The 26030-nt window shown below is 44.5% G+C and overlaps 1 long non-coding RNA gene and 1 other non-coding gene across 2 annotated transcripts in view; one reads left to right on the top strand and one right to left on the bottom strand.

Annotated features, from left to right (window-relative positions):
• Positions 1–26030, top strand: part of LOC144889560 (uncharacterized) — a 452052-nt gene that overhangs the window by 109572 nt on the left and 316450 nt on the right. The window lies entirely within an intron of this gene.
• Positions 1–26030, bottom strand: part of LOC137419464 (uncharacterized) — a 264183-nt gene that overhangs the window by 198209 nt on the left and 39944 nt on the right. The window contains exons 3-5 of the transcript XR_013621867.1: positions 24383–24493; positions 23528–23638; positions 6603–7600 (exon numbers count right to left, since the gene is read on the bottom strand). This is a non-coding gene — a transcript (uncharacterized LOC137419464). The remainder of the gene's footprint in view (positions 1–6602; positions 7601–23527; positions 23639–24382; positions 24494–26030) is intronic.

Raw genomic sequence — 26030 nt, 5'->3', positions numbered from 1 at the left:
CTTTAATTAGATTTCTAAAAGATACATCTTCGGATGAAGCACTGGTGGTTTAGTTATGCGATTAGCCAATTGATTATGAAAATATTTTGTGATAATCTTTTATTGATTTTAATTATACAATTAATCAATCAATTAGTGTACACCTCTCCCTCCCAATGCAGCCTCAATGAGCTGCACTGCAGTATTGCTGGGCGCCGGAGGCGCCCCGGCAATGCCGCGCTGCAGCATATTTTATTATTTGGCATGGGGCGGTGTACTTTGAATGTATGTGTTCTTGTTTGTTTTCTTGCTTTCTTGTTTGTTTGTTGTACACCGCTCCTTTCCTATGCCATCTCCAGGCATTGCAAATCGTCATTGCCGGGCACCAAAGGGGGCTCGGCAGTGACGCACGCTGAAAGAGAGTACTCAGTTTTCACTCTGGTTTCTTGTTTTCTTTCTTGGTTGTCTGGGCGATATCTCAGCCATCCTTTGAGCTAGGAAGCTGAAATTTTGGAACAATAGTGAGCAAGTCCTTTTTCAAAAACGATATTTTTTGTTTTTTGATGAATCAATAAATTGAGGAGTTATTTAATTATTAGCGATTAATTAAGTACTTATTTAATTAATCAAATTTCCTTTCTCTTCTGACCATTAACTCAGACACCTTTTGAGTTAGGAAGCTGATATTTAGACATGCCAATGACCAGGTGATTTGCCTGCAAAGGCTATTTTTGATTTATTAATTAATAAATTAATCGATTAATTATTTAATTATTCGATTAATGCAAAAAAATTTTTTTTTTTAAAGTTACAGATTCTGTTGAAATAGTGGTAATTTATGTGTTCTCTGACCAAATTGATTAATAATTTAATTTTTTAATGATTATTATTTATTTATTTTCATTATTAATCATTTATTTATTTTCTTTCTCATTTGGCCAATATCTCAGGCACCTTTTGAGCTGGGAAGATAATATTTGGACATGAGTGACCAAGTGATGTGGCTATCAAGGATATTTTTGATTTATTGATTTATCATTTCATCTATTAATTATTTATTGATTAATCGATTAATTATTTATTGAGTAATCAATTAATTATTTATTTTTTTATAAATGACTTATTTAATTAAATTTCTAAAAGATTCATCTTCGGATGAAGCACTAGTGGTTTAGTTATGCGATTAGCCAATTGATTATGAAAATATTTTGTGATAATCTTTTATTGATTTTAATTATACAATTAATCAATCAATTAGTGTACACCTCTCCCTCCCAATGCAGCCTCAATGAGCTGCACTGCGGTATTGCCGGGCGCCGGAGGCGCCCCGGCAATGCCGCGCTGCAGCATATTTAATTATTTGGCATGGGGTGGTGTACTTTGAATGTATTTGTACTTGTTTTCTTGTTTGTTTGTCCGGGCGATATCTCAGCCATCCTTTGAGCTAGGAAGCTGAAATTTCAGCACAATAGTGAGCAAGTCCTTTTTCAAAAACGCTATTTTTTGTTTTTTGATTAATCAATAAATTGAGGAGTTATTTAATTATTAGCGATTAATTAAGTACTTATTTAATTAAACAAATTTCCTTTCTCTTCTGACCATTAACTCAGGCACCTTTTGAGTTAGGAAGCTGTTATTTGGACATGCCAATGACCAGGTGATTTGGCTGCAAAGGCTATTTTTGATTTATTAATTAATCAATGAAACGATTAATTATTTAATTATTCGATTAATGCCAAAAAATTTTTTTTTTTTTAAGTTACAGATTCTGATGAAATAGTGGTCGTTTATGTGTTCTCTGACCAAATTGATTAATAATTTAATTTTTTTATGATTTTTATTTATTTATTTTCATTATTAATCATTTATTTATTTTCTTTCTCATTTGGCCAATATCTCAGGCACCTTTTGAGCTGGGAAGCTAATATTTGGACATGAGTGACCAAGTGATGTGGCTATCAAGGATATTTTTGATTTATTGATTAATCATTTCATCTATTAATTATTTATTGATTAATCGATTAATTATTTATTGAGTAATCAATTTTTTTTTTTTTTTTTCATAAATGACTTCTTTAATTAAATTTCTAAAAGATACATCTTCGGATGAAGCACTAGTGGTTTAGTTATGCGATTAGCCAATTGATTATGAAAATATTTTGTGATAATCTTTTATTGATTTTAATTATACAATTAATCAATCAATTAGTGTACACCTCTCCCTCCCAATGCAGCCTCAATGAGCTGCACTGCGGTATTGCCGGGCGCCAGAGGCGCCCCGGCAATGCCGCGCTGAAGCATATTTATTTATTTGGCATGGGGCGGTGTACTTTGAATGTATCTGGACAAACTCCCTCACTTTCTTCAATCCCACTCCACCCTCCAGGTCTTTAAAACAGCTGTTCACCACCATCTCTTATCTTCCCCCATCCAAAACCTTGATCTTTTCTACCCCCGCTAATTTCACCCCAAATCCTACACCTTTTTGAAATACCAACTTCTGTCCTGGAAGTCCTTGGTCTCCTTGTGTTTTACACCTCTCCCCCCCCCCCCTTCCCACGCCTCCTCCCCCCAGGCCCTCTCCCTCCCGCGCTTCTCCCTGCTCTCAGGTGTTGTGTTTGTGTGCTTCCCCTCCTCTCCCCATCTTGTCTTCCGCTCCCTCTTTTTGTATGTTTTGTTTGTCTGGTTTATTTGTTTGTGAAATAAATGTTCGCTCTTTCACGAGCCTCGATTCAGTATACAAAAAGCTACTGCTATTACAGCACTCATAGATGTATCTATCTATCAGAAGCTACTGCGATTACAGCACTCGGAGATGTATCTATCTATCAGCAGCTACTGCTATTACAGCACTCGTAGATGTATCTATCTATCAGAAGCTACTGCTATTATAGCACTCATAGATGTATCTATATATCAGCAGCTACTGCTATTATAGCACTCATAGATGTATCTATATATCAGCAGCTACTGCTATTATAGCACTCATAGATGTATCTATATATCAGCAGCTACTGTTATTATAGCACTCATAGATGTATCTTTTTATCAGCAGCTACTGCTATTATAGCACTCATAGATGTATATATATCAGCAGCTACTGCTGTTATAGCACTCATAGATGTATCGATCTATCAGCAGCTACTGCTATTATAACACTCATAGATGTATCTATCTATCAGCAGCTACTGCTGTTATAGCACTCATAGATGTATCGATCTATCAGCAGCTACTGCTATTATAGCACTCATAAATGTTGAGTAGAGTTCAACACCAAGAGAATGTTGGTTGCCGTTTATTGATGTTTCTATCATCACCTACTACTACATGTAGTGTAGCGCTTGTTTAATTTTTGACGAGAAATCCACAGCAATAATTATCATGTAAGGCTCTCCCTTTTGCCGATGATATTTGGCTTCTCCTTCAGAATACCAACTACTTCTTGAACTTCCGAGTGGGCCTCTTCTCGGCAGTACGACTCTTACTGCAGGTACTGCATATAGGATATGACTCATCTGTGGTACTCAGCTCCTCAACACAGCCACAGAAATAGCACACATCTTCATAGCCAGCCGTGTAGTATGGCTTCCCTGTCGCATCGTTGCATGTGAGATTGGCTTTGGCGTAGACATTATTGAAGACGTTTGCCTCATTGGTCTCCTGCAGATCGGCGAAGTTCGAGCACATGTAACTTGGCTCAGACAGTACGCGAGCACATACAAAATTCGAACCTGTTCCACTGAGCGGGAACGGATTTTACTGACTTCGCGAGCAAAAATAAATAAATATATTTTTAGGGACGCACGACTTTTATGGGGCGGGTGGCGATGATAAGCAGGAATTTATTTTTTAACCAGCCTTACTGATGTGAATGTGTCTGCCTATAAAAACAAGTACAAAAAGTTTTAATTAAAACAAAAGCCACGTCGATGTTACACAATGCCTAGATGCAGCTGTGCCTATAACGTCGATGTTATAGGCACAGGACATTCCTATTGATTCGATTACTTGATGTTATTTTTGTGCAAAGTGAAAATATATCTCGGCAATTTCCCGTGTGTGGCGACGAATTTTTAATATATCTCGGCATTTTCCCGTCTGTTATTTCAGGCGGTGTATGACTGACCATGCCGCGATTTAAAAAACTAGGGCATTGCCCGTACGTGGGTGCCCGTTCCGTGGCCAAAAAAAAAAAAAAACGCTACCCGTACGCTCTACCCCGCCCGTACGCCCGTAAACAAAAAAAGCAACGCTCTTCGCTTCCGCCCTTCGCTCTGACTGAATTGGGAGAAATAATGCGCATAAGAAATCGAATTACGTACCGTAATGGCGGTCAGCTCGTAACGCGCTCAGCTCCGCTCGTCTCACATCGGCCACGCCTACGCAACAGAGCGTTCTGTGATTGGCTGCCGGAAGATAAGTCGTCACTGTCCGGAAGTTCGCAAATCGCAGTTAGGATGAATCGTTTTAATTTAATCGCAGTTTGAATTCGTTTTAAAACATAGTTTAACGGCAACATAGTTGAAAAGCCTTGCCTTGCTGCAAACAGCTGCTGCAAACAACAACAACATGGAAGGCTGCACTGTCCGGAAGTTGGCATATCGCAGTTACGATTATTTTAGTGTTAATGGCCAATTATTCAATTAGCGCCAACGTATTTTGGCTGTTTGCAATTTAATCGCAAGGAAAAGTAGAAAGAGAAGAGGGAAAAAAAGGAAAAGCCTTGCATTAACGCATTAACGCTTGCATTGCATTAACGGTTCGGCACACGTGATAGCTCGCTGCTCTCTGATTGGTTGAAGCGTTTTTTGGACATAGCTCGGTAGGTACTTGTCCGATTAATTACAAACCTTGAAAAGGCACATCCTCGGGTCCCCAGCAATATACCTGGCAAGTTTCAAGTATATCGGACCCGTGGTTGTCGAGAAACAGCGGTCACAGACACACAGACACACAGACACACAGACAGACACACAGAGATTGCTGGAATTATAGATAGATATATATCTCGGCAATTTCCCGTGTGTGGCGACACGTGAACGAAGCTATGCTCCTCTCTCCACATTATTGTGACGACGTATAAATTAAATATTTCATCATGACGATTGTCATCAAATGGACGAATTTTTAATATATCTCGGCATTTTCCCGTCTGCTATTTCAGGCGGTGTATGACTGACCATGCCGCGATTTAAAAAATATATATCTCGGCAATTTCCCATATGTGGCGACACGTGAACGAAGCTATGCTCCTCTCTCCACATTATTGTGACGACGTATAAATTAAATATTTCATCGTGACAATTGTCATCAAATGGACGAATTTTTAATATATTTCGGCATTTTCCCGTCTGTTATTTCGGGCGGTGTATGACTGACCATGCCGCGATTTAAACAAAATATATATATCTCGGCATTTTCCCGTCTCTTATTTCGGGCGGTGTATGACTGACCATGCCGCGATTTAAAAAAAAAAAAATCTCAATGGACTTGAAGTTACAGGCCTTTGCGAATTCATTTCGTTCTATAAAGGGCAACTTTCATCGGATTTTCTTCCCGTTTTTTTTCAACCGAGTCTAAAACTATGTTAGCGACTGTGAAAAATGAAATGATATATCGAATTTGATTTGAAATAAAACTGTGTGAGAGAGGAAGACACCACGGGCCTACAAAACAGGCCTCAAAGCTATGCGAGTTAATAAAATGGTGGATATTTGTTTATATGAAGGCTCTCCCAGAATGGGGCTCTTGGCTCTCACCACCATCTCTTATCTTCCCCCATCCAAAACCTTGATCTTTTCTACCCCTGCTAATTTCCTCCAAAATCCACTTTTTTGAAATACCAACATATTTCCTGGAAATCCTTGGTGTCCTTGTGTTTTATACTTCTCCCACGCCCCCCCCCCCCGCCCTTCCCACGCCTCCTCCCCCCAAGCCCTCTCCCTCCCACACATCTCCCGATGCTCTGAAACATGCTCTCAAATGTTGTGTTTGTGTGCTTCCCCTTCTCTCCCCATCTTGTCTGCCGCTCCCTCTTTTTATATATTTTGTTTGCCTGTTTGCTTTTTTTGTGTGATAAATGTTAGCTCTTTCATGAGCCTCGATTCTGTATACCAAAAAAAAAAAAAAAAAAAGACCAAGGCGCACCAACCAGGAAGCGCCAAGAAAAAGAGAGCTCGGGATCTCTGAATATTTATCAAAAATCATCGCGATGTTACAATCACACATCATTCCTTCCCGGCACATTAGAAACATGAATTCAAAGGTTCCTTCAGCCCAGAATCAAACAATACAACAGAACTATTTTCTACCCAAGCCGACAACACCGCTTCGGCAACAATCACGAGCCCATTTCGGTGATCCACACAATTTACAGGAATGCTTTAAACAATCCTCTTTAACCAACAATCAATCTACCTTTTGCATAACCACATCTTATCCAGTCGTTGCTATGCCTTCATCATATTTTATCGATTGACCACTTTCGCTCACGCTGACTATATATTCCACTGTATATATACATCATCACATTTTAACTGGTACCGATCACGCACAGCGAGAGATGCGTTTTTAACTGGCAATGAGCGTTGTGTGATTGTTGTGTGACCATTGTGAATTCTCATGTGCCTTGTAAGGTTGGATGACCGATAAAAAGATTTTCCACAACTTGGGCATTTGTGTGGGCGCTCACCATTGTGAATTCTCATGTGCCTTGCAAGGGTGGCTGAATGATCAAAAGATTTTCCACAACTTGTGCATTTGTATGGGCGTTCATCATTGTGAATTCTCATGTGCCTTGTAAGGGTGGATGAATGATTAAAAGATTTTTCACAACTCGTGCATTTGTATGGGCGTTCACCATTGTGAATTAGCATGTGTGATTTAAGGTGGGATGATCGATTAAAAGATTTCCCACAACTTGTGCATTTGTATGGGCGTTCATCATTGTGAATTCTCATGTGCCTTGTAAGGTTGGATGAATGATTAAAAGATTTTTCACAACTTGTGCATTTGTATGGGCGTTCACCATTGTGAATTAGCATGTGTGATTTAAGGTGGGATGATTGATTAAAAGATTTTCCACAAGTTGTGCATTTGTGTGGGCGTTCACCATTGTGAATTCTCATGTGTGATTTAAGGGAGTATGATTGATTAAAAGATTTTCCACAACTTGTGCATTTGTGTGGGCGTTCACCATTGTGAATTCTCATGTGTGATTTAAGGGAGGATGATTGATTAAAAGATTTCCCACAACTAGTGCATTTGTACGGGCGTTCACCATTTTGAATTCTCATGTGTGATTTAAGGTTGGATGGCTGACGAAAATATTTTCCACAACTTGTGCATTTGTATGGGCACTCACCATTGTGTTTGTGCAGGTGTGATGTCAAGCTGGATGAATAACTAGAGGATTTTAAACAAATTTTGCATTTGTGCGGGTGTTCATCTTTCTCTGCTTTTTGAGCCTGGTGAAAATCATCGTGTGCAAACAATTCATTTTTCGTTTTGTTGTGTTTGGAAAAAGTCCTCTTGTTTGTTTCAGTTGGGGAGTCCTGGGGACCTGTGTCTTCGCTGTTCATGAAAATAGGTGCAGTCTCCCTTGAAGATTCATTGGATCCACCTGCAAATACAACATCAAATGACTTGTAAAAAATGTGATTTTGTTCAATACTCTTGATATAATTCTGACAAATGTACACACACATGTGCATATGTATTTGTTCCACTGCAAAAAAAGTTTTAAAAAATATTATTGATGTAAATATACAGCACTGTGCAAAAGTTAGTGTTTTCCTCAAGATATTCAAACTGTTGTGGTTTTTGGAAACCACTCAGAGGCAATGGCAACCACCATACAGGTCCCTTTGTGTGGTCATTTTCATAGTGTAAGATTAGAATAGCTCCTCCTCGTGTAATGGCTTAGATCGTCATCGAATGCGTTGGTGAAGGTTCGAGATGACGTGTTCTGTGTCCGAGCTCTTCTCCGAGCCTAGACCTAATATTAAAAAGACCCACATTTGACCATCAAGTCCCGTCCCTTTGTCTTGAGACCAGCTTTTGAATAATATCGGATGAACCCTTTGAATACACCAGGCATTCCAAGTCACAGACAAGGTTTCTTGTATCTCAGCTTGCCTTTACCGAGTCTAAACATGTCATAACACGTCACATTTTGTGACGTTTCATTGTTTTCTCCAGTAGTATGATTGCTTCATGGTTTTTCCACAGCAGTGCAATTGCATTCATGATCCACTCACTATTGTGTGTGTGGTCCCATATGTGCAACAATAATACATCCAACTTGGTCGATCGATGCGTTTCAGATCCAACATTCTTACCCCAGGTGATAAAGGGTGATGAGTCGTGGGTTGATGGGTATGATCGGAAAATGAAAGCATAGACATCCCATTGAAGACACCTGTGTCACTGAGACCTTAAAAATGAGTGTCAGTCGAGATAGCAAGTGAAGGTCATGCTGATTGCGTTCTTCGATGCGGATAGAATTGTTCATGCAGAATTTCTTCCCAAAGGTGCCACCATCAATGCGGCTTTCTATGTAGAAGTTATGAAACGTTTTTCAATCTTTGAAACATTTTTTTTCAAATCTTGGGCATTTACTATGATTTGTTCTCCATCCCAGTCAAGCCGAGCCAACCTTTTCTTAGCCATTCCAATGAGCCTTCTTGGTTTATCCCCACTCTGTCCAATTATTTTTTGCACCTCCCGACATTCTACATTCATTCAGGATACATTCAGGATGCACTGGTTTTTTTAGTAAAACATTTTGTGGATGGTAAGGAGTTTTCTGGGTGTGGGTGCTTCTCTCACCAGCCATGGCACCTCAGCAAAGGACTTCTGTGACTCATTGGGACTGACACAATCTGTCCATTTCCCGCCCCGGATCTCAGTCAACGGAGCATCTTCTCTTCGAGACCTGGTTATGATAAACTTCCATGCAAATGTCTGATGCTCTTCTTCTGCTCCAATCGGCTCATCTGATCATGTGCTTGTTAAAGTGGACATCTCTCTGGCCATTCTCGGCGAGCCTCCTCAGCGTCGACAGGTCTGGCATTTCACTCAGGCAAACTGGCACTGTCTTCAAGCAGCCATAAATCATCTGGACTGGTCTCCCATCTCTACTGCCTCTGACATCAACTCATCCTGGGAATTCTTCCAAAGAAAACTGCTCTCTCATGCACAGATTTATCACATCCAGTCTTCAGTTGTCATTCCCTTCCTCCCATCCATGGTGGACGGAATCTTCTGGTGAGGCAGTTGCTCTGAAACAACTTGCCTTCACCTCCTGGAAGGCAAATCCAAGGGAAGGCAATCTCATCTCATTTCCTTTCACAAAGCCCGGATCAAGTGTGTCAACCCTCAGGGGAGCCAGGAAACAATATCTCTCTTCTCTGAAGAGTGAACTCTCAAACCTATCTCCCTCTTCCAAATCCTGGTGGCATCTTGTCCAATCTGTTTCTGGTGTTTGTTCCCCCTCCATCCCCACCCTTACCTCAAACGGCTACACAGTTGACTCACCACGTGAAAAAGCTGAATGCCTCAACTCTGTTTGCCTCAAAATCTTGTGTCCCAAACCCGTCTCTCTCTGTGCCCAGTCATACCCAGCTTCTCCTGGACTCTGTGTCCTTCTCGCCTGACAAGGTGGAAAAGTTTCTGTCAATCCTCGACTCTGATTCTGCAACTGGACCAGACAGCATCAGCACAAGGGTCTGAAATCTTGCTCTCCGCTCTTTCACACCCTCTCTCTGTTCTCTTCACCCTCTCTTTTTCTCAAGGTCATCTGCCATCAGCTTGGAAATCAGCCAACATTTCCACTTTGCACCAAAAAGGTGCAAAAAACAGATCCTTGCAACGACAGACCAATCAGCCTCCTCCCAATTATCAGCAAAGTCGTGGAATCCATCATCGTTTCAGATATCAAATCCTTCCTCTTCTCCAATGGCTTGATCTCTGATCATCAATTTGGATTCAGACCAGGTCACTCTACTCTGGACATGCTGCTTCTGCTGTCTCAACAATGGATGGAGGTCCTCAATGTCAAACAGGAAATTTAAGCTGTCTCCCTTGACCTATCACATGCCTTCGATACGATCTGGCACCCCGCTCTGCTCACCAAACTCTCCTCATAAGGTATCCCTGGAAATCTCCATGCATAGCTTGTGGACTTCCTCTCTGGTCGGAGTCAACGTGTGGCCCTGAATGGATTACTCTCATCTCCCCTTCCTGTTCAGGCTGGAGTTCCCCAAGGCAGTGTTCTGGGCCCTGTGCTATTCCTGGTCTTCATCATTGACCTCTCCGACTCTCTGGGAAATCATCTCTGTCTCTTTGCTGATATGTCCTCCTTCAGATCGGCAGTCTGCAGCCTCCTCACTCTCTGCAGACCTGGACAAAATCACAGACTGGTCAAACAAGTGGAACAGGTCTTTCAATCCTGACAAATCTCACACTCTTACTGTGTCTCTGTGAAAAGACCGTCTGGACAACCCTCCCATCTACTTTCTCAACAATCATCTCCAAGAAGTTCTGTCACTCAAGTTCTTGGGTCTCACAATCTGCCATGATCTTTCCTGGGAAAACCACATTTCCAACCTGGCCTCCAATGCCAGTCGCCAACTGGGCATCTTCCATCGTGCAAAGTCCTTCCTTGGCACACCTCAGCTCCTCACCACATACAAGGCTTTCATCCACAGCTCAATGGAATACTGCTCTCCCCTCTGGGCTGGTGCTCCTGCCTCACACCTCGCTCTGCTTTACACTGTTGAAACCAAAGCTTTCAGAATCATTGGAATCTCCCACGATTAAGCTAACTCTGAGGGCCTTTCACTCACTCGCCGAAGGCAGGTTAGTGGTCTTTCTGCCTTCTCCTCTCTGGCCTGGCCCCCCAGCTCTGTCTGTGCATTGTTCCCAAAATACTCAGACAGGTCGCATAAGATCTGCCAGCAACCCTTTTCTGGTAAAACTGTCAAAATCAAGGCTCTCTGCTCACATTCGCTCTTTCATACCTTTTTTCTCCCACCTCCGAAACAAATTCCCTCATCTTTTCAATCCCACTCCTCCCTCCAGGTCTTTAAAACAGCTGTTCACCACCATTCTTATCTTCCCCCATCCAAAACCTTGATCTTTTTTACCCCCGTTAATTCACCCAGATCCACTTTTCTGAAATACCGACTTCTTTCCTGGAAGTCCTAGCTGTGTCCATGTGTTTCTTTTAACCTCAAACATACACCTTTTTTTAAAAACCTTTTACCTGCTTTAGAAAGTCCCAAAGTCCCAAAGCACCCCAAAGACCCCCCCACCCCCCACAGATCTCCCTGCTCTCAAATGTTGTACTTGTGTGCTTCCCCACCCCCCCTCCTCTCTCTCATCTCCCGCTCCCTTTATTTTGTCTTTTGTGTCTGTTTGGTCTTTTTGTCATAAATAATAGCTCTTACACGAGTCTCGATCTTGGATACAAAAAACAAATTTTTTTTTAAAACCCAAATTATTATCTCGACACAAACCACAACGCAACAAAACACGATTATCCACTGACTGTTTCCTCCCATTCTCTTTCCTCGCACTGTTACAACTTCCTTGCTTACGTCCAACTGTGGCCTGACTCCCCTGCTTTCAATTTGTTGCTTTTTTTCCCTTTCTGTCACCTCACTTTTCCATGAGCCAAGATCACATGTAAACATCTACATAATAATAGCGTAAGGACTCGACTTTGTTATCCCTTTTACGCCGCACCCAGTGACCCGATGCCCACGGCACTAATGGATTTACGATCTACGAACCGCGCTCTTTGTTTATCACTCGAAATAATTAGCCATACTCGAAAAATCTGAATTAGCCGACGTTGGGGCCCAAAAGCATCCGATTAACTGCCGATATGACGCCATCTTACGACGCCATCGTATTGTCGTCTGCTGGGCGAAGGCGAAGCAAGCCGTCCGCTGATTGGACAGTCGAAGGCGACAGCAAGCCGTCCACTGAGTGGACAATCCTGAGCATGCATTTGTGCTAGTGTCGTCCATCGCGGTGTACGCCAACCTCATTAGGTGGGCTTACCATAATTTCCTCCATATACTGTGATTACAACGAAGTGAAACCGATCAGCAGCCCATCAGTATCATATAAAGCAATAAATACCAAGGCTTCAGCTTCTGAAAGCTTAAAACAAAGTGTACTTCGCCGAGTGACGAAAAGTATGCGTAGGCCTAGGCCCTACCTATCCAGTTGTTGTGTTTTCGTTATGGCCATGATCTCAACAAATGGCGTAGGCCATGTGGCGTAGGGTAGGTCATGATCAGCCCACCCCCCTTTCGTTTCACCAACTCCTGCATCTGCCACCGTTCATGATTATCAAAGTGGGCTTTGCAGCCTTAACCTGTCGTTGTTCATATACGCACTCTTCATTCTCATCTTTCTTCCTAACTCTTACTCGGACAAGCAAATCCCCTATGCCATCCATAATGGTACTCTATCCATACACCCCAGCCTCCCTTCCGTGGATGTTCCACAGGTTTCGGCTAGTATTTTATAATAACAGAGCAAACGCATATATGGTTATGTCGTTGTGAACGTCGTTATTTCGCTGTGTTTATATGTGACGAAAACTTATTCTTCTTCTTCAAAAAACTTACCACAGGGCTCTTATTTAATCTATCTATAATTCCATTAATCTCTGTGTGTATGTGTGTTTGTATGTGTGTATGTTTGTCTGTGACCGCTGTTTCTCGACAACCACGGGTCCGATATACTTTAAACTTGCCAGGTATATTGCTGGGGACCCGAGGATGTGCCTTTTCAAGGTTTCATATTAATCGGAGAAGTAGTTACCGAGCTACGGCGATTTCTTTACCAAACTCCGCAAGCCGTTCGCTTTGGACCAAACCATTTCATGTAAATAGAGGGGGGGGATTGTCACCGTACTCGCAAGCCGTTCGCTTTGGACCAAACCATTTCATGTAAATAGAGGGGGGGGATTGTCACAGTACTCGCAAGCCGTTCGCTTTGGCTTTGCGAATGGACCAAACCATTTCATGTAAATAGAGGGGGGGGGGGGATTGCCACCGGCCCAAACCATTTCATGTAAATAGAGGGGGGGGATATAATTTTAGATATATATATAGTACGGGCATGCCCTAGTCCTCTTAATTACATTAAGACTGCGAAGACCCCTCAGACCATTGACGAGCCTTTAATTTCCCCAAGATCCTTCAGACCACCAAATCCCCAAAGACCCAAAACACCCGAAAGACCCAAAACTCCCCAAAGACCCAAAACTCCCCAAAGACCCAAAACTCCCCAAAGACCCAAAACTCCCCAAACACCCCAAAACACCCCAAAGACCCAAAACACCCCAAAGACCCAAAACACCCCAAAGACCCAAAACACCCCAAAGACCCAAAACACCCCAAAGACCCAAAGCACCCCAAAGACCCAAAGCACCCCAAAGACCCAAAGCACCCCAAATACCCAAAGCACCCCAAAGACCCAAAGCACCCCAAAGACCCAAAGCACCCCAAAGACCCAAAGCACCCCAAAGACCCAAAGCACCCCAAAGACCCAAAGCACCCCAAAGACCCAAAACACCCCAAAGACCAAAAACACCCCAAAGACCCAAAACACCCCAAAGACCCAAAACACCCCAAAGACCCAAACCACCCCAAAGACCCAAAACACCCCAAAGACCCAAAACACCCCAAAGACCCAAAACACCCCAAACACCCCAAAGACCCAAAACACCCCAAAGACCCAAAACACCACAAAGACCCAAAACACCCACAAAGCATCCCAAAACACCCCAAAGACCCAAAACACCCCAAAGACCCAAAACACCCCAAAGACCCAAAACACCCCAAAGACCCCAAAGACCCCAAACACCCCAAAGACCCAAAACACCCCAAGACCCAAAACACCCCAAAGACCCAAAACACCCCAAAGACCCAAAACACCCCAAAGACCCAAAACACCCCAAAGACCCAAAACACCCGAAAGACCCAAAACACCCGAAAGACCCAAAACACCCCAAAGACCCAAAACACCCCAAAGACCCAAAACACCCCAAAGACCCAAAACACCCCAAAGACCCAAAACACCCCAAAGACCCAAAACACCCAAAACACCCAAAACACCCCAAAGACCCAAAACACCCCAACGACCCAAAACACCCCAAAGACCCAAACCACTCCAAAGACCCAAACCACCCCAAAGACCCAAACCACCCCAAAGACCCAAAACACCCCAAAGACCCAAAACACCCCAAAGACCCAAAACACCCCAAAGACCCAAAACACCCCAAAAGACCCAAAACACCCCAAAATACCCAAAACACCCCAAAAGACCCAAAACACCCCAAAGACCCAAAACACCCCAAAGACCCAAAACACCCCAAAGACCCAAAACACCCCAAAGACCCAAAACACCCCAAAGACCCAAAACACACCAAAGACCCAAAACACCCCAAAGACCCAAAACACCCCAAAGACCCAAAACACCCCAAAGACCCAAAACACCCCAAAGACCCAAAACACCCCAAAGACCCAAAACACCCCAAAGACCCAAAACACCCCAAAGACCCCAAAGACCCAAAACACCCCAAGACCTAAAACACCCCAAGACCCAAAACACCCCAAAGACCCAAAACACCCCAAAGACCCAAAACACCCCAAAGACCCAAAACACCCAAAAGACACAAAACACCCCAACGACCCAAAACACCCCAAATACCCAAAACACCCCAAAGACCCAAAACACCCCAAAGACCCAAAACACCCCAAAGACCCAAAACACCCCAAAGACCCAAAGCACCCCAGAGACCCAAAACACCCCAGAGACCCCAGAGACCCAAAACACCCCGAGACACAAAACACCCCAAAGACCAAAAACACCCCAAAGACCCAAAACACCCCAAAGACCCAAAACACCCCAAAGACCCAAAACACCCCAAAGACCCAAAACACCCCAAAGACCCAAAACACCCCAAAGACCCAAAACACCCCAAAGACCCAAAACACCCCAAACACCCCGAAGACCAAAAACACCCCAAAGACCCAAAACACCCCAAAGACCCAAAACACCCCAAAGACCCAAAACACCCCAAAGACCCAAAACACCCCAAAGACCCAAAACACCCCAAAGACCCAAAACACCCCAAACACCCCAAAGACCCAAAACACCCCAAAGACCCAAAACACCCCAAAGACCCAAAACACCCCAAAGACCCAAAGCACCCCAGAGACCCCAGAGACCCAAAACACCCCGAGACCCAAAACACCCAAAACACCCCAAAGACCCAAAACACCCCAAAGACCCAAAACACCCCAAAGACCCAAAACACCCCAAAGACCCAAAACACCCAAAAGACACAAAACACCCCAAAGACCCAAAACACCCCAAAGACCCAAAACACCCCAAAGACCCAAAACACCCCAAAGACCCAAAACACCCCAAAGACCCAAAGCACCCCAGAGACCCAAAACACCCCGAGACCCAAAACACCCCAAAGACCCAAAACACCCCAAAGACCCAAAACACCCCAAAGACCCAAAACACCCCAAAGACCCAAAACACCCCAAAGACCCAAAACACCCCAAAGACCCAAAACACCCCAAAGACCCAAAACACCCCAAAGACCCAAAACACCCCAAAGACCCAAAACACCCCAAAGACCCAAAACACCCCAAAGACCCAAAACACCCCAGAGACCCAAAACACCCCAGAGACCCACCCAAAACACTCCAAAGACCCAAAACACCCCAAAGACCCAAAACACCCCAAAGACCCAAAACACCCCAAACATCCCAAAGACCCCAAAACACCCAAAAGACACAAAACACCCCAAACATCCCAAAGACCCAAAAACACCCCAAAGACCCAAAACACCCCAAAGACCCAAAACACCCCAAAGACCCAAAACACCCCAAAGACCCCAAAACACCCCAAACACCCCAAGACCCAAAACACCCCAAAGACCCAAAACACCCCAAAGATCCAAAACACCCCAAAGACCCAAAACACCCAAAAGACACAAAACACCCCAACGACCCAAAACACCCCAAAGACCCAAAACACTCCAAAGACCCAAAACACCCCAAAGACCCAAAACACCCCAAAGACCCAAAGCACCCCAGAGACCCCAGAGACCCAAAACACCCCGAGACCCAAAACACCACAGATACCCACCCAAAACACTCCAAAGACCCAAACACCCCAAAGACCCAAAACACCCCAAAGACCCAAATCACCCCAAAGACCCAAAACACCCCAAAGACCCAAAACACCCCAAAGACCCAAAACACCCCAAATACCCAAAACACCCAAAACACCCCAAATACCCAAAACACCCCAAAGACCCAAAACACCCAAAACACCCCAAAGACCCAATCCAATCGGCTCATCTGATCATGTGCTTGTTAAAGTGGACATCTCTCTGACCATTCTCAGAGAGCCTCCTCAGCGTCACCGAGTCTGGCATTTCACTCAGGCCAACTGGCATGGTCTTCAAGCAGCCATCAATCATCTGGACTGCCTCCCATCTCTACCGCCTCTGACATCAACTCATCCTGGGAATTCTTTAAAAGTAAATTGCTCTCTCTCATACACAGATTTATCCCATCTCGTCTTCAGTTGTCATACCCTTCCCCCCATCCATGGTACACGAAATCTTGTGGTGAGGCTGTTGCCCACAAACAACTTGCTTTAGTCTCCTGGAAAGCAAATCCAATGGAAGGAAACCTCATTTCCTTTCACAAAGCCTGAAACAAGTGTGTGTCCACCCTCAGGAGAGCCAGGAAACAATATCTCACCGTTCTCAAGACCGAACTCTCTTATCTGTCTCCCTCTTCCAAATCCTGGTGGCGTCTGGTCAAATCTGTTTCTGGTGTTTGTTCCCCCTCCATCCCCTCCCTCACCTCAAACGGCTACACGGCTGACTCCGCACGTGAAAAAGCTGAATGCCTCAACTCTGTGTTTGCCTCTAAATCTTGTGTCCCAAACCCACCCCTCTCTGTACCCACCGTACCCAGTCATACCCAGCTGCTCGTAGACTCCGTGTCCTTTCCTCCTGACAAGGTGGAAAAGTTTCTGTCAACCCTCTACTCTGATTCTGCAACTGGTCCTGACGGCATCAGCCCACGGGTCCTAAAATCATGTTCTTCCGCTCTTTCACTCCCTCTTTCTGTTCTCTTCACCCTCTCTTTTGCTCAAGGTCATCTGCCATCTGCTTGGAAATCAGCCAACATCACCGCTTTGCACAAAAAAGGTGCAAAAACAGATCCTAGCAACTACAGACCAATCAGCCTTCTCCCAATTATCAGCAAAGTCATGGAATCCATCATTGCTTCAGATATGAAATCTTTCCTCTTCTCCAATGGCTTGATCTCTGACCATCAATTTGGTTTCAGATCTGGTCACTCTACTCTGGACATGCTGCTCCTGCTTTCTCAACAATGGATGGAGGTCCTCAATGCCAAACAGGAAATTAGAGCTGTCTCCCTTGACATTTCACGTGCCTTCGATACGGTCTGGCACCCCGCTCTGCTCACCAAACTCTCCTCCTTTGGTATCCATGGAAATCTCCACGCATGGCTGGCGGACCTCCTCTCTGGTCGCAGTCAACGTGTGGCCCTGAATGGGTTTCTCTCATCTCCTCTTCCTATTCAGGCTGGAGTTCCCCAAGGCAGTGTTCTGGGCCCTGTCCTTTTTTTGGTCTTCATCAATGATCTCTCTGACTCTCTTGAAAATCCTCTCTATCTCTTTGCTGACGACTCTACTCTCTGTCGTTCCATTCCTCATCCCTCAGATCGGCAGTCTGCAGCCTCCTCACTCTCTGCAGACCTGGACAGAATCACAGACTGGGCAAACAAATGGGACATGTCTTTCAATCCTGACAAATCTCACACTCTTACGATGTCTCTCCGAAAAGACCGACTGGACAACCCTCCCATCCACTTTCTGAATAATTCTCTCCAAGAAGTTCTGTCACTCAATCTTTTGGGTCTCACTATCTGCCATGATCTTTCCTGGGAAAACCACATTTCAAATCTGGCCTCCAAAGGCAGTCGCCGACTGGGCATCCTCCGTTGTGCGAAGTCCTTCCTTGGTACACCTGAGCTCCTCACCACTTACAAGGCTTTCATCCGCAGCTCTATGGAATACTGCTCTCCCTTCTGGTCTGGTGCTCCTGCCTCACACCGAGCTCGTCTTCACGCTGTTGAAACCAAAGCGTTCAGAATCATTGGAATCTCCCGCGATGAAGCTAACTCCAAGGGCCTCTCACTCACTCACTGCAGGCAGGTTGGTGGTCTTTCCGTCTTCTACCGACTCCTCTCTGGCCTTGCCCCCCCAGCTCTCTCTGGGCTCTGTCCCCCAAATATTCCTGCAGGTCACACAACATCTGCCTGCAACCCTCTTATGGTTAAACTGCCAAAATCAAGACTTTCTGCTCACCTTCACTCCTTCATTCCTCTATTCTCCCGCATCTGGAACAAACTCCCTCACTCTCTTCAATCCCACTCCACCCTCCAGGTCTTTAAAACAGCTGTTCACCACCATCTCTTATCTTCCCCCATCCAAAACCTTGATCTTTTCTACCCCTGCTAATTTCGGTCCCCTTGTGTTTTATACCTCCCCCCCTCCTTCCCCCCTTCCCACGCCTCCTCCCCCCAAGCCCTCTCCCTCCCACACTTCTCCCTGCTCTCAAATGTTGTGTTTGTGTGCTTCCCCTTCTCTCCCCATCTTGTCTTCCGCTCCCTCTTTTTATATATTTTGTTTGTCTGGTTGATTTGTTTGTGAAATTAATGTTATCTCTTTCACGAGCCTCGATTCAGTATACAAAAAAAAAGAAAAAAAAAAGACCCAAAACACCAAAAACACCCAAAACACCCACAAAGACCCAAAACACCCCAAAGACCCAAAACACCCCAAAGACCCAAAACACCCCAAAGACGCAAAACACCCCAAAGACCCAAAACACCCCAAAGACCCAAAACACCCCAAAGACCCAAAACACCCCAAAGACCCAAAACACCCAAAATACCCAAAACACCCCAAAGACCCAAAACACCGCAAAGACCCAAAACACCCCAAAGACCCAAAACACCCCAAACACCCCAAAGACCCAAAACACCCCAAAGACACAAAACACCCCAAAGACCCAAAACACCCCAAAGACCCAAAACACCCTTAAAGGCCCAGAGGATCCAAAATACAATGAAGACCCAAATGGCCCTGAAGACCCAAATGGCCCTGAAGACCTAAAACGCCATGAAGACACAAAAGACCCAAAAGACACCAAAATGGTCAAAAATGCCTATCCCTCTGAAACAATGTGTGGTGAGGCGCGCAAAGTGCGCAGAGTCACGCTATTAAAATAAATCAACAACAACAACAACATGCATTTTAAAGGCCATTTTCCCTGCTAGAGCGGGGGTTAGCCTTGTGGTCCCCATGACAATCTTCTCCATTTTGCCCTATTTTCTGCATCTCTCCTTGTTAACCCCCTTGCCCGCATTTCTTCTTCCACCATCTTTAGCCAAGTCTTTCTCAGTCTTCCCCGTCTTCTACTTCCTTCTACATTCATTTCCATCACTCTTCTCAACCAGCCACTTTCATCCTTCCTCAACACATGACCAAACCATCTCAACCTGTTCCTCTTCACAGCATCAATCACAGGCTCTATTCCCATCATCTTTCGCAATTCATCATTTGTCTTCCTCTCTCTCAACGATACTCCGCACATCCGTCGAACCATTCACATTTCCACCCTTTCCAACCTTCGTTGCTGCTCTATGTTCATTACCCATGTCTCGCTCCCATAAATCATAACACTTCTCACACATGCAGCATACACCTTTCCCTTCAGCTTCAACGACACTCCCCTCATCATCAGCACGCCACTCAATTCCTGAAACTTCTTCCATGCACATCTCACTCGAGCAACCGTTGCCGAGTCTGATCCACCTTCTCCATTCAGCATGTCTCCGAGGTAGCAAAATGTTTTCACACCTTCCAGGTTCACGCCATCTCCAAGATCCAACTCAACATTTCCTCCATCTGCAGCTCCCTCTGTGCACACCTTACATTTGAATGTAGCTGCCACACTGGTTAATGACCCTCTCAGACCACTACATTTTTGATGAACCCACTCAGCGCACATTGTACACTGAATGGAGTTCACTCCGACACCCTTCTGACACATAGCACAGGGCCACTTCCCAGTTCTTTCCACCGCGCCACGTGCTTTACCACTTGCCATCACCTTCGTCTTTCCGATATTCACCTTCAGACCTTTTGTCTCCATATATTCCTTCCACGTGTTCATCTTTTCCTTCAGTCCATCCATACTTTCCACAATCAACACCAGATCATCTGCATACAACAACTCCCACGGTAAACCCTCCTTTACGTTCTGAGCCAGCACCTCCATCACAGCTACAAATAGTAGTGGACTTAGTACCGACCTCTGATGCACTCCCACCTTCACCTCAAACTCACCACTGTTCCCATCCTTCGTCCTTACAGCTGTGCGCGCTCCTTTGTACATTGCCATCACTACTCTGATCAACCATTCCTCCACTTCTATCTTCCTCAATGCCCATGTCAATACTTTGCGTGGAACCCGATCGAATGCTTTCTCCAGATCAACAAACCCAAGAAACAACTTCTTCCTCTTCTCCATGTACTTCTCCTGCAACTGCCTCACAATGAAAAGCGCGTCTGTTGTTCCTCTTCCTGGCATGAATCCAAACTGCATTTCGTTGGTCTTCACTTTCTTCTTTATCCTCCTCTCCAACACCCTTTCCAATACCTTCATTCCATGCTCCAATAACTTTATCGCTCGGTACGAGCCACACTCCAGAGGGTCACCTTTCCCCTTGTATAGAGGGACGAGGGTACTCAGTTCCCAATCCACTGGAATGCGGCCTTCTTTCACCACCAGATTACAGATCTCTGTCATTCTCTTCACACCCCAACTTCCTGCTGCCTTCAACATATCTCCCACAACTCCCGTCGGCCCTCCCGCTTTTCTACCCTTCATTGCTTTTATCGCTTCCTCAACTTCCTTCTCAGTTATCTTCTCTGCCGGTCCTAAAACTGGGTTACTCTCTATGTTGCCATCCCATTCATTCTCTGTATTCAACAGCATTTCCATATATCTTTTCCATCTTCCTTTAATTCCATCTGGGTCGACAACGATTTGTCCCACTTCATCCTTCAAGCAACTCACCCCCATCACATCACACCTCTCTTTCGCTATCTGCTTTGCAATCCTGAATACTGCTTTCTGACCCTCTTCCGAATCCAAGCGTTCTCCGAACATTTTCCTACATGCCTCATGCACCTTTGCTACCTCTTTCTTTGCAGCCTTCCTGGCTGCCTTATAACTTTCATGCTCTGCCTTTTCTGCCCCCGTACCCTTCGCCTTCTGCCACTCCCTGAACTTCTTCCTCTTCTCATCAATCTTCTTTCCAACTTCGTCATCCCACCACCATGTTTCCGAGTGCCTCTGTGGTCCTTTTGTCCATTCACATACCTCACCAACGGCTCCCAACAGAGTAGCTTTCATTGACATCCAACCACTTTCAAGCTCAACCACATCATCCTCGACACTACTCAGCCTCTCTTTTAATGCCTCCCTTACTGTCACCTCTTTCAACCTCCACACCTTCATTCTCGGTTGGTACTTCACCCGCCGAGCTCTCCTCGCACCTTTCACCCTTACGTCGCAGACAACCAAGTGGTGCTGTGAAACAGCCTCCTCCCCCAGGATCACCTTTGTGTCCCGGAGGTGCCCCCTATCTCGCCTACGCACCATCAGGTAGTTAACGGTTGTCGTCGACCCACCTGACGTGTATGTAACAAGCTTATTATCCTCTTTCTGGAACTGAGTATTACAAATCAACAAATCAGCTCCATCAGCAAACTCCAAAATCCTTTCACCTTCTCCATTTCTCACACCATATCCGTAACCCCCATGAACTCCGTCAAAACCATCCATACTCCTTCCCACATGTCCATTTAGGTCTCCTCCTACCACAACAACTTCCTCATCTTTCACGTTTTCCATCAGCTTCTCTATCGCACACCAGAACTTGTCCTTCTCTTCATCGCTTCGACCAACCTGCGGAGCATATCCCGAGATGACGTTCACCAAGAGCTTTCCAATCATCATTTTCACCATCATAAACCTATCACTCACTCTAGTCACATTCACCACACTGTCTACAAACTCCTCAGAAAACAGGACACCAACACCATTCACGCCCTCCAGGCACCCTTGCCACACAAACTTGTATTTCTGTCCCTGCCTACCCTTCACCATTCTCACACCACTTCCCTTCCATCTCGTCTCTTGCACACAACATATGTCCACTCTTCTTCTGACCAATACTTCCACCACTTCTCCTGATCTCCCTGTCATTGTCCCTACATTCCATGTCCCAAACCTCAGAAACCGATCTCGACTTCGGGCTGTTCCCTGCCCACATGTAGTTGTAATTGTCATGGTTCTCTTTTTGAGGCAATGTTTTATGGCCGGATGCCCTTCCTGACGCCAACCCTCTTAGTCGCCTCTTACGACACGCAGGGATACGGCATACCTATTCTAATCCACGGTACACACTGGAAGAATTGGGTTATTAAAATAAATCAACAAGACAAAAAAAAGACATGGCCCCCGTGTTTTTCAAAATTTTGCCATTCGAAGTTAAAGGCTGTCAGCCGGCCATCTTTGGTTGGATTACAAAAAAAAATCTGCATATGTATACTTGTCTTTGTGCCAAGTTTGAATAAAATCGGCCCAAGCCTGTCGAGAAATGGTTGGGGACATGGTTTAGTAACAAAATGGCCACCAATCGGCCATCCAAGATCAAATCTCGAAAGAAAATGTGCATATGTAACCAATCATTCATTTGCTGTGTCATTCAGTTTTAACAAGACTAGTAAATGCATGTGCAAGAGATGGTTCAGGATGTGGTCAATATTGGGTTTTTACAATTAAATGGCCACCAGTCTTTTCAGTCGCCAGCCTCTTTGATCAGATCGCACAATAAAGGGAGGTGCACAATGCACATATATGCCATCATCTTGTGCTTATGCCAAGTGTGATCAAAATCGGGCGGTGCATGTTCAAGAAATGGTTTGGGAAATATTAAAGTGACAAAATGGCTGCCAGTTGGCCTTCTTGGATCTAATCTCGAAGGAAAATGACATGCACATGTTAGCCATCATTCCTTATCTGTCTACCAAGTTTGAACATCAGTAAGAAACATAGATATCTACAACAACAGACAGCGTAGAAAATATCACACCACACAATGGAAAGAATACACGAACTCAACTGACGACAACAGTGTATATAACAACATAAAGATTAAAACTCGTCATTTGGAGCGACGCCGAAATGTGATCCAATCGTCTTGATTTTTAGTTTTCCAACTCCTACGGTCTAATGGAGCAAGGGCATCGGGTAGGAGCAGAATATTTCAGACTTTGAGATTTTACCCTATAGGCTTGGGCCAGCCTCGTAAACATCGACAGAAACCTTCAAAGGGATGGTTCTTGAGGAGAGAAGCTTCAGCATCATTTGGTTCAGGTCGATCCAGGTGGACATCAATGTCGTGCTCAGTTTGCACTTCCACTTTCACAAATAAATCTGGAAAAAGTAACTTTTATTAAATGCAGGCACTCCTGTGTCACATGTATAGCTGGTTCCACACTCTTAAAATATATGAAGAAATATTGCATTAAAATCGTAAGAAAAAAATTAAAATCATTAAAATCTCTTTCAAAACATTAAAATCTTCCTTGAATAGAGAAAGTAAAACATTTCCCTCAGGAATGGCGTCATGTGAAAACATTATGATATCAAATAATTATGTTCTGTGCAAACTGCCTGTGTTATGAGATGCTTCCTCCCTGACCACATTTTCAGTGGGAATTCCACAACCACCAAAAATGACAACCAGCAAAGCAGAGAAAGTAAGAAAAATGTACAGCGGAAAAATAAAGGTTTTCTCCACCAAACTGCTTTTATTGTAGAATTATAAACAATTGCAATCCAACATGTGACTGGTTGATTATTTTTTTTTGTCTTGAAAGAGTGTGGCAGGTTAACATATTGTCAGGTCAATGGCTGATGAACACCAGCCTTGGACGGATAGCCGGACTGTCCTTAATTGCTGAGGCAAACAGCCGAAATCTTGGCGGTACTTTTTATGGCCCACGCGGGACTGAAGGGGCAAGGTGCTTTCATGCACGGAGCTCACGGGGCTTCTGCTCGAACCCACAAACACGACAAATGAAAAATGCCACAATAATAAATTAACAAAATAAATGCACGGAATAAAAATGAAAGGTGAGGTAAACTAAATCCTAATGTGTAGACATCGACAGAAACCTTCATGGGGATAGTCCTTGAGGAGAGAAGCTTCAGCATCATTTGGTTCAGGTCGATCCAGTTCGACATCGATGTTGTGCTCAGTTTTCACTTCCACTTTTACAAATAAATCTGGAAAAAGTAGCTTTTATTAAATGCGGGCACTCTTGTGGAACATGTATAGCTGATTCCACACTTAAAATGTATCAATAAGTATTGCATTTTGGACGGAATGCACGCAATAAAAATGAAAGGCGAGATAAATTAAATCCTTATGTGAGACGTCTCCAATAAGACACAAAAACAGACAAGAGGAAAGACAATGAAAATAGAATGTTTTAAAGCCGATGGCACTCAGCTTTGCTCCAATGAGATCACCGAATGAAATCGGCAGCACAAGGCAGCCCGAAGCCGCTTGCGTGGGAAATGCACAAAATGGCACAAAGTCCCTCTCCGCGTCGCCACAAACGTGAGGGGGTTCGTGCGGCTGGTCCTCTTTCGCTCGTCTCCCTCCAAAACGTGACGCAGCTCCAGCTCTCTTGAAAAACATCACCATCAAACAACACCCTTGGCTCCAAAGTTTCAAAGGGTCTCTGAGCTCTGAACAGTTCTCTGCACGACACAAGACAAAGCGACCACCCCAGCCGAAAGGCAGACCGAGCGAGAACCTGCACAATTCTTCGTCCTCCAAGTTCGAACCTTCCAGCTCTGATGTCACGCCGTCCAGTTGCCCGAGCTCTTCAGGGGAGGAGCCTCATGGCCCTCTTGATTGCCCACCTATTCTCAACCTTTACGGAGCAGGGCCTTTTTCCTATCTTGTTCATGTGGGCGGGCTTACTTGTCGACCGTAATGTCCGGGTACTGTCTGCGATTGTTGTTGTGGTTGGTTAAAGCTGTGCGTTTTTATGGCCGACTTGTTATATTCGTAAAAACATTGGGAAAAACCAGAGGGAGCAATCACAAACTGGGGAAACTAATCTTGACCCTACCTAGTTAACACAAAAATGATCTCACAGTTTTTCTACTTAAATACATTGAGATTGGCTTCCGACTCGCAAAGCGGTCCATGCTGCCTTACACAGTTCTATCTCCACTATGTCATGTCATCACCTGCCCCCACAAACCTAACAATATCGACATTCAGAGAATGGAACGAATACACCAAAGCCATGACATGTGAACAAATGATAAGAGGAGTGGAAAGGATCAAAAGTCAGAAAGTGCAGAAAAGCTCAGGAGTGGTTTGGAAAAATAGGGGCAATACCCCTGGGTGCTCACCTGGTGGAATAAAGCAGTGTACCACACTGACTGAAGGTATTTTAAACCAATTTCAATGGTTGCTCGAAAACAGGGCAGCATCTTACTATAATTCACCAAATGTCCGTCTGTCTGTTCGAAGGTACCGTAAAAACTGCTGAACCAATCGCAAAGATATTTTGGGTGGGTAATCCTGGGACCCTGCGAGTAAAATAGGCTATTTCGTTTTCCCAATTTCAGATTTGTTCTCCAGCATTCTCAGGTTTGGACTTTGACATAACATTCGCGTTCGCATAACGTTCATTGTGACGATGTTCTCATTGTGACGATGTTGTGACGATGCATGTGTTCACGGTAGTGTTTGACGTGACGGTTTGAACGTAATTTCATAATGTTTTTCGTTTTGTAATCC

The sequence above is a fragment of the Myxine glutinosa genome, chromosome 1, assembly GCF_964187855.1.
Source record: "Myxine glutinosa chromosome 1, kmMyxGlut1.1, whole genome shotgun sequence".
In the NCBI taxonomy this organism is placed as follows: Eukaryota; Metazoa; Chordata; class Myxini; order Myxiniformes; family Myxinidae; genus Myxine; species Myxine glutinosa.
The sequence above is the reverse complement of the archived record's forward strand: the minus strand, read 5'-3'. Positions and strand labels throughout refer to the sequence as shown.